This window comes from Pelodiscus sinensis, chromosome 1 (assembly GCF_049634645.1).
Source record: "Pelodiscus sinensis isolate JC-2024 chromosome 1, ASM4963464v1, whole genome shotgun sequence".
Lineage (NCBI taxonomy): Eukaryota > Metazoa > Chordata > Testudines > Trionychidae > Pelodiscus > Pelodiscus sinensis.
The window spans coordinates 52,235,588-52,247,695 of record NC_134711.1 but is presented as its reverse complement, the minus strand read 5'-3'; the positions used below and the strand labels follow the sequence as shown (position 1 = coordinate 52,247,695).

The window sequence follows — 12,108 nt, the reverse complement described above, 5'->3', positions numbered from 1 at the left end:
CTATTACAAGTACCTTGGAAATTAAAATTTAAGGTTTCAGTTTCATTTCCATTTGAATAGAGCAGATTATTACTATAGTACTATTTAATTATAGAATGGGTTCAGGACTGATTCAGAGGAATGTAATCTACACATCAATTCTTGGAGCTCAACACTACTTGCTGAAGTACATGATTTTCATAAGTTGTCTTCCATTCTGTTACTGGCTACACTGGACTGTGCTTAGTTTAGAGCCAAGATTACATAGCAGTAGGCCTGCTTTGCCTTTTGATCCTTCACAAAGCTTAATAATGGATTTATATAGGAAGAAAATTCTACAACTTCTTACTTTTCTCTAATTATTCAAGGGATATATATTAACAGCTATGTACAATAAAACTGCCTTTATTTTCTTTGTTTTCTAGCCAATCTCCCTGTTCTATTATGTATTTATAAAGACTCCTTTGATCATTTAACTAACAGCAATACAGGCCCAATTCCCTTTAAAATAAAACTTGGGCTCCTAACTCCCTTAGCTACTTCCAAAATTCTCATACAATTTCTTTCTGAAAATTATGTCTTCTTTTTAATGCTTCACTATGTGTCTTCCCTTGCTAAACATTGTATTGTGATATGTTAATATGTAATAAAGTTTCAAAATTAAGAACATACATAATTATTATCTGAATAAGATGCAACTTCATTTTTGCCATTTTAATAGATATTATATTCTCAAAACACATTATCTATGCTAACACACTCACAAATGCACACCAATGTTTTAGTTACTTTATCACAAAATATTGTCTAATTCATCTTAGAACAGCGGTGGACAATAATTTTTAAAAGGGGGCCAACCCGGAAGAGGGTGGGGTCTCAGGCAGAAGGGGCGGGGCCAGGAGACTTCTTGTGCTTACCCCCCAACTCTGATTGGCCTGGGGTGGGAGAGCACAAGAAGTATTCCCTCTCCTTCTCCCACTCTGCCCCCTAGAGAGAAACACCAGCGGTTTTAAAACAGCTGGCAGTTCCCTCTAGGTGTCTAGCAGGAGGAGACCTCACATGCTCGCCCTACCCCCAGGCCAATCAGGGCCTGGGGGTGAGGGAGCACTCAAAGTCTCTTTGCCCGGGGGCAGGTAGGGTTGCCAGGTGTCTGGTTTTGAACCGGACAGTCTAGTATTTGAGGTTTCTGTTTGGGAAACAAATGGAGAAAATATAAATGAGAAAATATAAATGTCCAGTATTTTCTAAATAAGATGTAATGTAGATTATGATGTAATGTCAGGTGTGTCCAGTATTTTTGTTGAAACCACCTGGCAACCCTAGGGGCAGAGATCATGCAAAGTTCCCCCCGCCCCAAAAGGCACGTGGCAACTAGAGATAAATGTCAGCTGTTTTAAAACAGCTGGTGTGTCTCGCTAGCCATTGCGTGCTCTTGCAAGGGGCAAGGAGACTTCGTGTGCTCCCCTACCCCCAGGCCCTGATTGACATGAGGGTGAGGGAGTGGCAGGGTGGTCAAGGGCTGGATCCACCAGCTTAGTGGATCACATTCAGCCTGTGGAGGGCCCTTTGCCCGCCCCTGTCTTAGAAGCTGTCTCTTCTTGCTACTTATTAAATTTTTTATCACTTGCTCTCATCACTAATAGTAAGCTATTGTGTGGTGAGAAAAGTGGACCCATATATTTAATATTTTTACATGTACAGAAGATTTAGTTAGTAACACATTGCCAAAAAATAAACTAATGTACATGAGCCGCTTACAATTACTTTGTTAGCTTTACATTTATGTTATTGCAGTTCACACAATAGGATTTCCACTTCAACCTGAAAAAAAAAAATCACACTCTCAGAAGTGTGTTCACACATTATTCTTAGTATCAGATACTGTTTTTGCCAAAGAAGATTTTTTAAGACTTCCTTCTTTCCACTCATTTTTGGATAGCATTCTTCTCTAATTTTTTCACAATCACCATCATACTGCAATAGCTGCTTTATCTACAGCCAGGGGGCAAGTCAACACTATCTAAAACCGCTCTGTGATTGAGCATTCAAGTGGCCTTTAAAATGCAAGCAAGCAACGCAGACCCATCTAGAATCTGTGTGTCACCTCTACAACATGCCCAGTTCAAACAATGACAAAGCATTCTGTTATATGGGATTGCAACCAAAAATCAGCTCACAATAGTAATAGAAAAAACCCTCTAATGAGCAATAATCTTGCCACCCAAATCTGAAATATTGACAGTTATGAGTTTAAGAAAATTCATTTGTTGGTTGATTAGTTTCCTACATATTTTTTAATGTAACTTTTTGCAAGTAATCAAACACAACCAGTTCTTTGAGTTACAGCCCCATGTGTGTGTGATCAGAATCTGGCACTACGAGCCTTGGATTGTGATTGGAGCCTACGGGAGCTACTGCGACACTGTTAAATAATAATGTAATTTCAGAGGCAATGTTATTTATCTGAAGAAATATAACGCAATTTTTGCTTTTTTTTTTTTTTTTTTTTTTTTACAGTACAGATGGCACTAACTAGCTACTCAGCAATTCATATCACATAGCACATGGGCTTTCAGATTCATTAAATTATTTCTCAAGGTCTTTCAGTACCTGTATTTCAGAAAAAAATATTTCTATGTCAAATAAACTTGGATACATCTTTACAAGTTATTTTAAACAGAATGTAGATTTGCATTTCACTTGAGCTTATTTTCTCCAAAACACAGAAGTTGAATACTTAAATATACAAAAACATGTGCAAATGATGCAGACATTTAAAGCATTTATTATACTAGAAAATTCGGTTTAATAAGCAAAATTGTAAACAGTGATTGTACTCATCTTTCAGAATGGTGTTTACTACACTGTTCTTTTAGATTATTGCATAGAAATTACAAACATCTCACAATTAGTACGTGGCGTGCCAGTGTAAAGATTATATATTCTTTTTAATCCCATATTTTTGTCAAGAACATGTAGTTCCAACAAATTAAGTCACTATAAATAGATCACAGAGGATATAAACTGTCAGACAGCATGGAATATTCTGAAGGACAATACGGACAGATTTGTTTCTGTACTGTGTGACTGACCAGACTTTTAGCCAAGATTTAACAGTTTGATCATCTCAATCATTTACAGGACAGTCTGGGAGTAGATTCTGCTCTCTCACATCCAGATACAATTTTATTTTACTTTTGTTTGCAAATGTAATAGTAAATGCACAAAAATAGAAAAAAATGTCAATGAAACTCCATTGTCATTTTCCAGCCAGGACCTCTAATGAAATAGATCACTTTATTTTTATCGATTAAGCTTGGTTGCTGTACAGCCCCTCCCCATGATGCAGTCATCTAAAGGAGATACAAATTGATCACCAATACATACTCCTATATAAACTGCAATATGAAAAATGCATATAACATTCACTCACAATATTTTGTCATTTAAAAATAACCATCTTAGTAAGGTACATTCAGCAATAGCCATTTGAGAAACCTGACTTCGCATTCCAATACAAATATCAGTGTCAATATTACCACATAATCCTGCCTCAGCACATTTTGGTTTCTGCAGTCAAACCTACAGAAAAAATACTGTTTACCTGAGAAGGTGAGTTCCTTCATGTCCTTTTGTTCATAGTAACTATTCCAAGTTTATAATATTTTTGAAAATACAATGATGGCTGCACCAATAAAATTCACAGATCCTCTCCTGCGGCAGGAAACAAATTAAAAAAAAAGACTTCAAGCTGTGACCTCAGAGCAAAGCACAGCCGTTAGCATCCCTCAGCCAACCTTCTGGAGAAAACAGGTTAGACAGCAGGAAAACTGGCTCTGTATATGGCTGCAATGCTTTCAAATCAAGCATTCTGTGTGCTGTAAGCTCAGGGATTTATATCTTCTTAAATAGGCCGTCCTACTCGATGCTGCCTGTGTGCATGAAAATATGAAGCATTTGACTTGCAGTTACTTTATGCAAAAAACTATCCCAGTCATCTTCACCATCTCTGTCACTCTGCTATGAGACTAAAGAATGAGCACAGAATGCATAATTCATGCATTAAAATCTTCTGGGCACTTCCTGCAGCCACTGTTACATCCAATAATGGGATATTGATTAGTTCATCATTAAAATAACAGGGGCTAGGCAACTGGTTTACTAAAAGAAACTATATTCCAACCAAAATCAGATGCAGACACACGCTTTCCAACCCTGCAGCACTCAAGCATAACCCCAATGTACATGGCATGGCATTTACATACTGCAGAGTGTTTAATTTGGGCTCTGCATTTCTTCACCTCTTGAAAATGCTGCATCATCTGTTCTGTTATTCCAAGTGTACATTCTCTGCAGTCATTTGCTTTATACTCTAAATAATGTAGGAAGCAAATCATTAAATGTACAGAGCTTCTAGAACACTGATGCTTTGTTTTACTTTCTATATTACTTTAGATGATCCATAAGTAATCTCCTTTTATGAGCATTCTCATACAAGTTCTTTCACTGAAATAATTTTATTACAAATATTACATGCACACCATATAAATCTACACGTGTATAATTTTGTATAGAATATCATAGTTACCATGGTAATTTATTTTGGACAGTCTGAGTAAACCTGAAGTCAGTGCAGAGCAGTTTCCTAATGGTTCCACCCTTATCCAGACTTCAGAACATCATGACGTTTTTCCTGCACCCTCCTCCTTTTTCCATCACAGTGACCTCAACAAAAAGCTCTCAGCTCAGTTTACCAGCTAGCTTTCTTTCAATCTTTAAGCCAAATTAATTCCTTTTCAAAATGATGCCCCTCCCATACAACTTAACAGCTATCCAGCATTTCAAAAAGAAATCTTCCAAAGGTTACTAAGAACCAAGCCAATGGTTTCATTTGGGACAGGAGAGGATTTAACACAGGTGTAACCAGTGTTTTTTTTTGTGATGGTACTGCCTGGTACGCAGTACCAGCACCTCCAGTGAGAGCTCAACAACTTTTCCCCTGGAGTACCAGCGCCCTTTATTTTTTATTTTTTTAATAAACAAAAAGAGCACTGGTAGTAACAAACCCTTCCTAGGGATCACTACAGATCTTTCATATGTCCATAAAAAGCAGAGCCCCCCGTAGGCCAAATTCTGTTCTTGTTTACAGCAGTGTAAATTCAGTGCAACTCCCCTAAATTCAGTTGCTTTCATGTAAATTAGCAGATTTTGGCAGAACATCCATAACTCAAAGAAAATAATTAGATACAGATTGTGAGGTTCTCATGGAGGGATTCACAGAACTCACTTAAAACCAGAGCAATGGCCTTTCCGCACACAAACTATGGACTATGTTTTCCTTTCATTTTATCAGTGTAATTCCATTAACATCAGTTGGGATTGCACAAATGTAACTGAGAGCAGAACTTGAGTGTACAAGTCTTTCTTATACACCCTTCTTTCACAGTCATGAGGGCTATGGAAATTCAGATATAAAACTTGTCATTCTCCTGCCTGCCCCTCTTCATGGAGCCAAAAAAAATTTAATTCAGGATGCCAGTTTATTTTTCCTCTTTGATTGCATATAGGCCACTGACACCCTCAACAGACCTGGAGACCAGAGAGGAGGTGAAATGCTAAATGAGATCTCTGACCACAGATTTTAGTGCTTGTTTTTTACCCTTGTGACGGGGTGAAGTAGCCCCATACTGAACTTGCAGGGTTCAGCCAGGATAACCTGGCTGCAGAGGCCCTGCACCCTGCAGATCTACTGGGCATGCCCAGATTGCAGTACACCTATAAAAGCCTGGGGAGAGGCTCAGTCTGGGCTGACTGCCGGAGGGAAAGGACCTAGGAAGGGAGCTCCTGACCAGCATCAGCCAGAGGCATCAGGAGAAGCCAGCGAAGACGCCGAGGCTAGTTGGGATGTCTCCATGACCGTCTACAGAGCAGCAGTTGCCCCCAAGAGCATGGAGGACCCCACAAGTACATGGGAAGAGGCCCCATCGGACCAGGTAGGAAGTGGCCCAGGGAGAGTGCCGGAGCAGCCTCTCCCACCCCGGGAGCCTCAGTGTGTTGAGGTTGGATTCCCCCATCAAGAGAATAGTGGGCCGTCCTGTCACTCAGAGGGCCCTGGGCCGGGACCCAGTGGAATAGGGTGGGCCCAGGGCCCCCTTACCAGGGGTGCAGCTCCACTCCAGTCATGACCTGCCTTAAAGGGCCAACCAGTGGCTGTGCAGAGAGACTCGAGCCAGTGGACCCCGTGTTAAAGAAGCAGTCACAGACTTTGCATAAAGACTCCAGCTAGTGGGCCAACCAGCCCTACCTTTAAGGGGCAACCCAGTGGCTTTATATAGAAACTCTGGGTCCTACCCCTGCCCTCCAAAGGGGGGCAGGCAGGAGAGGCTGCCCCGTGACAACCCTTCATATTAAGGCATGCCCTGAGTGCCATAAACCAGGCCCATGGACTAGGGGTGCAAAGAGAGCAACTGTCTCAGGGCCTACTGATTCAAAATGGCCCAGGGCTCCTGGTTGCCCCTGCTACTGTGACAGCAGCCAGAGACCTGGGTGGTGTGCTCAAGGTAAAACTGAAGAGCTGGTGTGGGAGGGGAAGGTTACCTCCCAGCTCCACCTCTTCTGCCCAAGGTGCATCTTCTATATACATATACGTTTCACGAGGCATAAGGGATCGGTCGACAACGGCTTTCCTTGTCGACCAATCCCCGTCTTCACGGCTGCTTTGAGCCTACAAACAACTGAGCCGCCACAATGTGGTGGCCATTTTTATTCTAATAAAGAGGGGGGATATTTAAATCCCCGCTTCATTGACTATGTCGGTATGTCTAAAGTACATTTCTCTGTCAGCAGAGGCATGTAGTCTAGACATACCTCTCCTGTTGCCCATTCCCAGCTTCTTGCAAAACAGAGTTTATGGACACCATTCCTGCCCATACTGGTTAATAATCACTGATGGACCTATCCTCCATGAATTATAGTCTTCACTTTCACAACATCCTCTGGCAAGAAGTTCTTTACATTGACCATGTGTTGTATGATAACATACTCCTTTTGTTTGTTTTAAACCTGCTGCCTATTCATTTCATTTGGTGACCTTTAGTGCTTGTGTCATGAGAAGGAGTTGATAACACTTGTTTACTTTCTCCATACCAGTCATGATTTTGTATCATATCCCCCCCTTGGTTGTCACTTTTCCAATCTGAAAAATCCCAGTCTTTTAATCTCTCCTCCTATGACAGCCATTCCAAACCTCTAATCTTTTGTGTTGCCCTTTTCTTAACCTTTTCTAATTTCAAGGTATATATTTTTTTAAGATGGGGGTGATCACTTGGCCAGTGTCAGGGCTGAAGCAGCAGCAGGTGGGGGACAGGAGTGTTGCCACAGCAGCTGACCAGTGCTCAGTCCCAGGGCTGTTAAACAGCTTACCAGCAGCCAGTCCCCAGGGGAACAAAGGAGTAGCCCCTGGCCTGCCAGAACAGCAGCTTGGGTTGAGTCAGTCCTTGTGAGGCTTCAACAGCAGTCAGCCCCTGCCACAGGAGCAGTGGAAAAGATAGAGCAGCGCAATCTCTAATAGTACCTGTTTGTCATCCCTGCCTTATTGGACCTAACCAAGTGAGTTATAAGATCAAGAACACACATTCCTGCGCATCCAGAAATATAATTTATGCTATCATGTTCCGAAAGTGTCCGTCTGCTATGTACATTGGACAAACATCTCAGACACTTCGCCAAAGGATTAATGCCCTCAAAACAGATATCAGACAAGATCACAAAGAAAAAACTATTTCTTGCCATTTCAACCAGAAAGGACACTGTCTCAACGACTTCACCACCTGCGTTCTTCTACAAAGACCTTTTACATCTGCACTTGAAAGGGAATCCTCTGAACTGTCATTCATGTTAAAATTCGACACTCTCCGGGGGGGCAGATTGAACAAAGACCCCAACTATCTTACCCATTACCAGGATAGCTTCCCCAATTATCACCTCTGATACCATTAGCTCACAGACATTTAACTTTCCCAACCTCTAATATCATTAACTCAGAAACTTACCTTCCTTCCTTCTCTCCCCCCCCCGCCCCGCATCCTCCTTCTGTTCTGAAATGTGATTTGTCCTTTTCATATGTGTTCATTTTTTTTAATTGTATCCTTTGGTATATATGGTATATATTTGTGACTATTTTCTTCCACTATTTGATCTGAGGAAGTGGGTCTGCCCCACGAAAGCTCATCATCTAATAAACCATCTTGTTAGTCTTTAAAGTGCTACATAGTCCTGCATTTTGGACACTGCCAGGAGAGCTCCAGGAATTCAGGGGAGTCTGGGGAAAGGTCTACAAAGGGTCTGAAAAGTAAAGTTTGTGCTGCCAGAAGCTGTTTGTTTCAGGGAAATGCCCCACAGCAAGACTATATAAGACTTCTTCCCACTAAGGGCAGATGGTGGCAAGGTGAGTCATGATCCTTCCTAGGAGCAACAGCACAGTATGCACATTCAAGGGGTGATTGGTGGTTTTTTTAAAAACACGCATCTCATGTGATTAGAAGCTACTGGGAATAAAATGCTATTCAATCTTCTTTCACAAACTCCTTGGGAGAGAATAGGAGGGGAGAAATCACTTGCTATCTTCACCAGAGCCTGTTGAAAGCACTGAGATTCTTCCCATTTGAATGGACGGAGCCACAAATTTGGGAATCCTAGAGCTCTGATAAGAGTATTTTCCCCACTGAACCCAAATATTAGTATTGAATCTGAGTAGGTCTTATTTGTATTACAACACTACCAAAAGGCCCTATCAGCCTAGACACAGTAAAAATAAACAAACCAAACAGCACTAGAAGCTGGTTTTAGCATTTCAAAGAATGCTAAAGATTAAAATCAGATAACTCAAATGTCTTACCTTCCTTTGTCTCTGCCTGCATTGTACAGACCTTTTAACCTTAACTCTAATATCTTCATACCGCAACTTCTATGTTTTTATTGTATCTTGCTAGCGTTCAGATACTTAGACATGCAAATGAAAAGAAGTGCCTCTGCTCTTGCTGCTGCATCACATGTATCAGGTTTTGTACACAAGGATCTACCAACCCAGCCTTCACATGACATTACCTCTTCTAAATATACAGTACAAATCTGAGGACCTTCTTTTACATTTAATTCAGAACTTACTCATGTAGGATTTGTAGTTTCCAGGACAGATGGCATGCTGAAAACTGTTATACTTTCTCACCTACCCAATCCCATCTTTGTATTACTTTACTATTTGGGTGCAACAAACTACCAAAGCAGCCAGTTCTCAAAGATATAAAGGAGCTTCAGAAAACTAATTTTTTCAATGGAAATTAAAGGCATAAGCACCATGCAGAATCAGTGTGCTACCAAAAGTAATCAGGACCAAGCATCTAACAAATGTGTCAATAAAGGCGATACTTAGAGTCTTAAAATTTGACAAATCTAAGATTGTCAATTCAGGGATTAAAGTTCAATGCTTAAATAACATTCCTAGATGGAATTCATATGTAAACTAGTGCTTAAATAGTTATTCAAATATTTGAAATTTTAAGTATATAAATACACTATTTTGTCACTGTCTTAAAATATTTGAAATCTGCAATAGTTTTTGTATTTGTCTAACAATTTTTCCACTCACCTTTAATTCAGAATTTTATTTTTGCAAGGATTAAAATACTTTCAAATGTTTCATCACACAGTTATTTTGCTCTGAAGGATCACAAATACCTTATAATTATACTCATTCAAAATGGCTCCCCTGCATTCAGTAGCTAAATACACAGCCATAGAGCCAGGGACCAATGAGAATAATTCTTCCATATTTTTCTATTTGTTGCTGTTTATTATTGTGACACTGCACTCATGATGAGAGAAACACTTCCTCCAAGGACTTATCTACAAAAACAAAAACCTGTGGGATTTATTTAGCACAATGCCTGATTTTTCAGCTAAAATTCCTATTATTGTATGTGATTTCCAGTCTCAGGACTTGCACAGTGATGTAATTTAAGTTATCCCTGCTTCAAAAAATAGTACTAACTAGACAGCAACATGCTTGAAATAATGTTTCCCCTCCAAGGTATCCAAAATAATGATCTGAAAATCGCTGTTATTCTGATCACATCACTCATCTCTTCAAATCCTTTCCCTGGTGCTCTGTTCTACTAACATCTATGCCATACCTATCAATATATTATCTGAGACTCTGCATAAAGTTTAAGCTCCTCATGATTAGTGAAAAGGTTTTGCACATTTCTCTGATCTTTTCCTATAAAGCCGTCTCTACTAATACTAGGGCACCATGCAGCCTAGCACAGACACCAGGGTGGCTCCACGGGCAAAGGGGTTGCCAGCTCTCCTCAACCACACATAATGGCATCCGGTCCGTCTGGTCTGGGAGATCTGACAACCCTGGAGCTGGGAAAGGGAGATTCACATGCAGCCTCGGGGCATCAGACAGGAGGCATGGGAGGTGGCAGCAGGCAGTGTCTGGAGGAGCGAAGACCAGCTGCGCTGCTGGTGGAAGAAAAGTGTCTCTTTGAAGGGGAAATCACGATGTGCCACAGTGCCACAGCCCCCTCCCCTCCGAGAAGCCAGAGAGGTTTGCAAAGCAGGCTAAAATGGTTGCAGGAGAAATGGCCAATCAAGGGCAAGAAAGACTCTACAAAAGGAACTGCAGGACCAGACAGCAGTCAGTACCTATGGAGATTGCAAGCAGTGAAGACTGAGTGGCTGACTGAGGGAGCGGCAGCACTGTTGACTGATCTAGGATTGCTTATGAATTTTCAGTTACCACCCTTAGGATTGACAGGTCCTCTGTCCCAGGATCAGGCTCAATATTCAATTATTATATGGTTGGGAACCCTGATGTACACAGATGCAACACTCACACTATAGGAACTCTTGTATTTTGCAAATATAGTTTATTAATACATTTAGCACAGTCACAAACACCCCAGTTTCATAAGGTAAATAGGGAATGTACATTTGTATTTCCATACCATATACTCACACCATTCCTTCTAGAACAACTCGAGGTGTTCACCATCATCTTCCTCATCACTTGCACCTTCCCCATCATCACCAGTGGCCATCATCCTGGTACCTCCCAAGTACTACATCATCTTCTCCTACCAACCCTAGCCTGGGATGCCACTTTTGTCATATGCTACCCTGATGTTTTGTTAGATGCATATTCAGTAGATGTTTCCTTTTCTCCTTATTTGTATTTCCTCATCTTACTAATGGTGAGTGTCTTTTTCCAATAGGTCAGTATATCATTGATTTCAGCTTATTATCATATACATCAATTCATTACCATGGGCCTTTTGTGGTTGTCTATCATATTTATTATTTCTGTCCTACACAGTTATTTGGTCTGATCTCAACCAGTTATATTGGGTTTTTCTAAGTAATTACGTACCTGCTAAGTTTGAGGGCATTCTTGGAAGCCCCTATGCCATGGAAGTCCGTCTGTCTTGGTGAAAGGTCCCAAACATATGTGAGCTAACTGTGCTACCTGGGTGAAAGATCTCCGATAAAAATACTAACTTTGTCTTAGCTCAACATACAGGATGTCCTGTAAGTCTTTTTTGTTAAAGCCAAACTGTCAATATAAACCTACTTCAGTTTATTATAATAAACATATAATCAAAATCATAAGGAAATAATAAAATTATATCTATAGGCAAGCAAACAGGTTAACCCTATAGGCTACACACATACCCTTTGATGGGGTGATTTGTAAAATGAACCCCCATCACAGAGGTATGGATGTAAATCGTCAGGAGTTTGCAAGGTTGGTTTCTGTGCTATATTCCCCCACGGAGGATTATCATATAGATGATAACTCTTGATATGCTTCTGGGATGTACACCAAATATCATCAATGTTTGATACCTTTATAGGTCTTTGATTATATCAGTTAGATTGTATCCTTTAGAATAATGTAAATAATCTAATTAATCCCCAATCTATAACCCATTCTTTAAACCAACATTTATACCAAGGATTGTTAAAGACTCATTATTAACTGAGGAAAAGCTCCATAATGTTAATTATCTCTATGAAGTATAGAGATTCTTTATGAGCTAACAATAACTTTACCAGTAATCATAGGAA

The 12,108-nt window shown here is 40.4% G+C and overlaps 1 protein-coding gene across 10 annotated transcripts in view; it reads right to left on the bottom strand.

The window, feature by feature from the left end:
• Positions 1 to 12,108, bottom strand: part of CNTN1 (contactin 1) — a 393,162-nt gene that overhangs the window by 211,811 nt on the left and 169,243 nt on the right. Inside the window, exon 3 of one of the 10 annotated variants that reach the window (XM_075930054.1) lies at positions 3,584 to 3,693. The exons of the other annotated variants lie outside the window; for them this stretch is intronic. The gene's annotated coding sequence lies outside the window, so the exon portion shown is untranslated. The remainder of the gene's footprint in view (positions 1 to 3,583; positions 3,694 to 12,108) is intronic. 10 annotated transcript variants of the gene reach the window in all.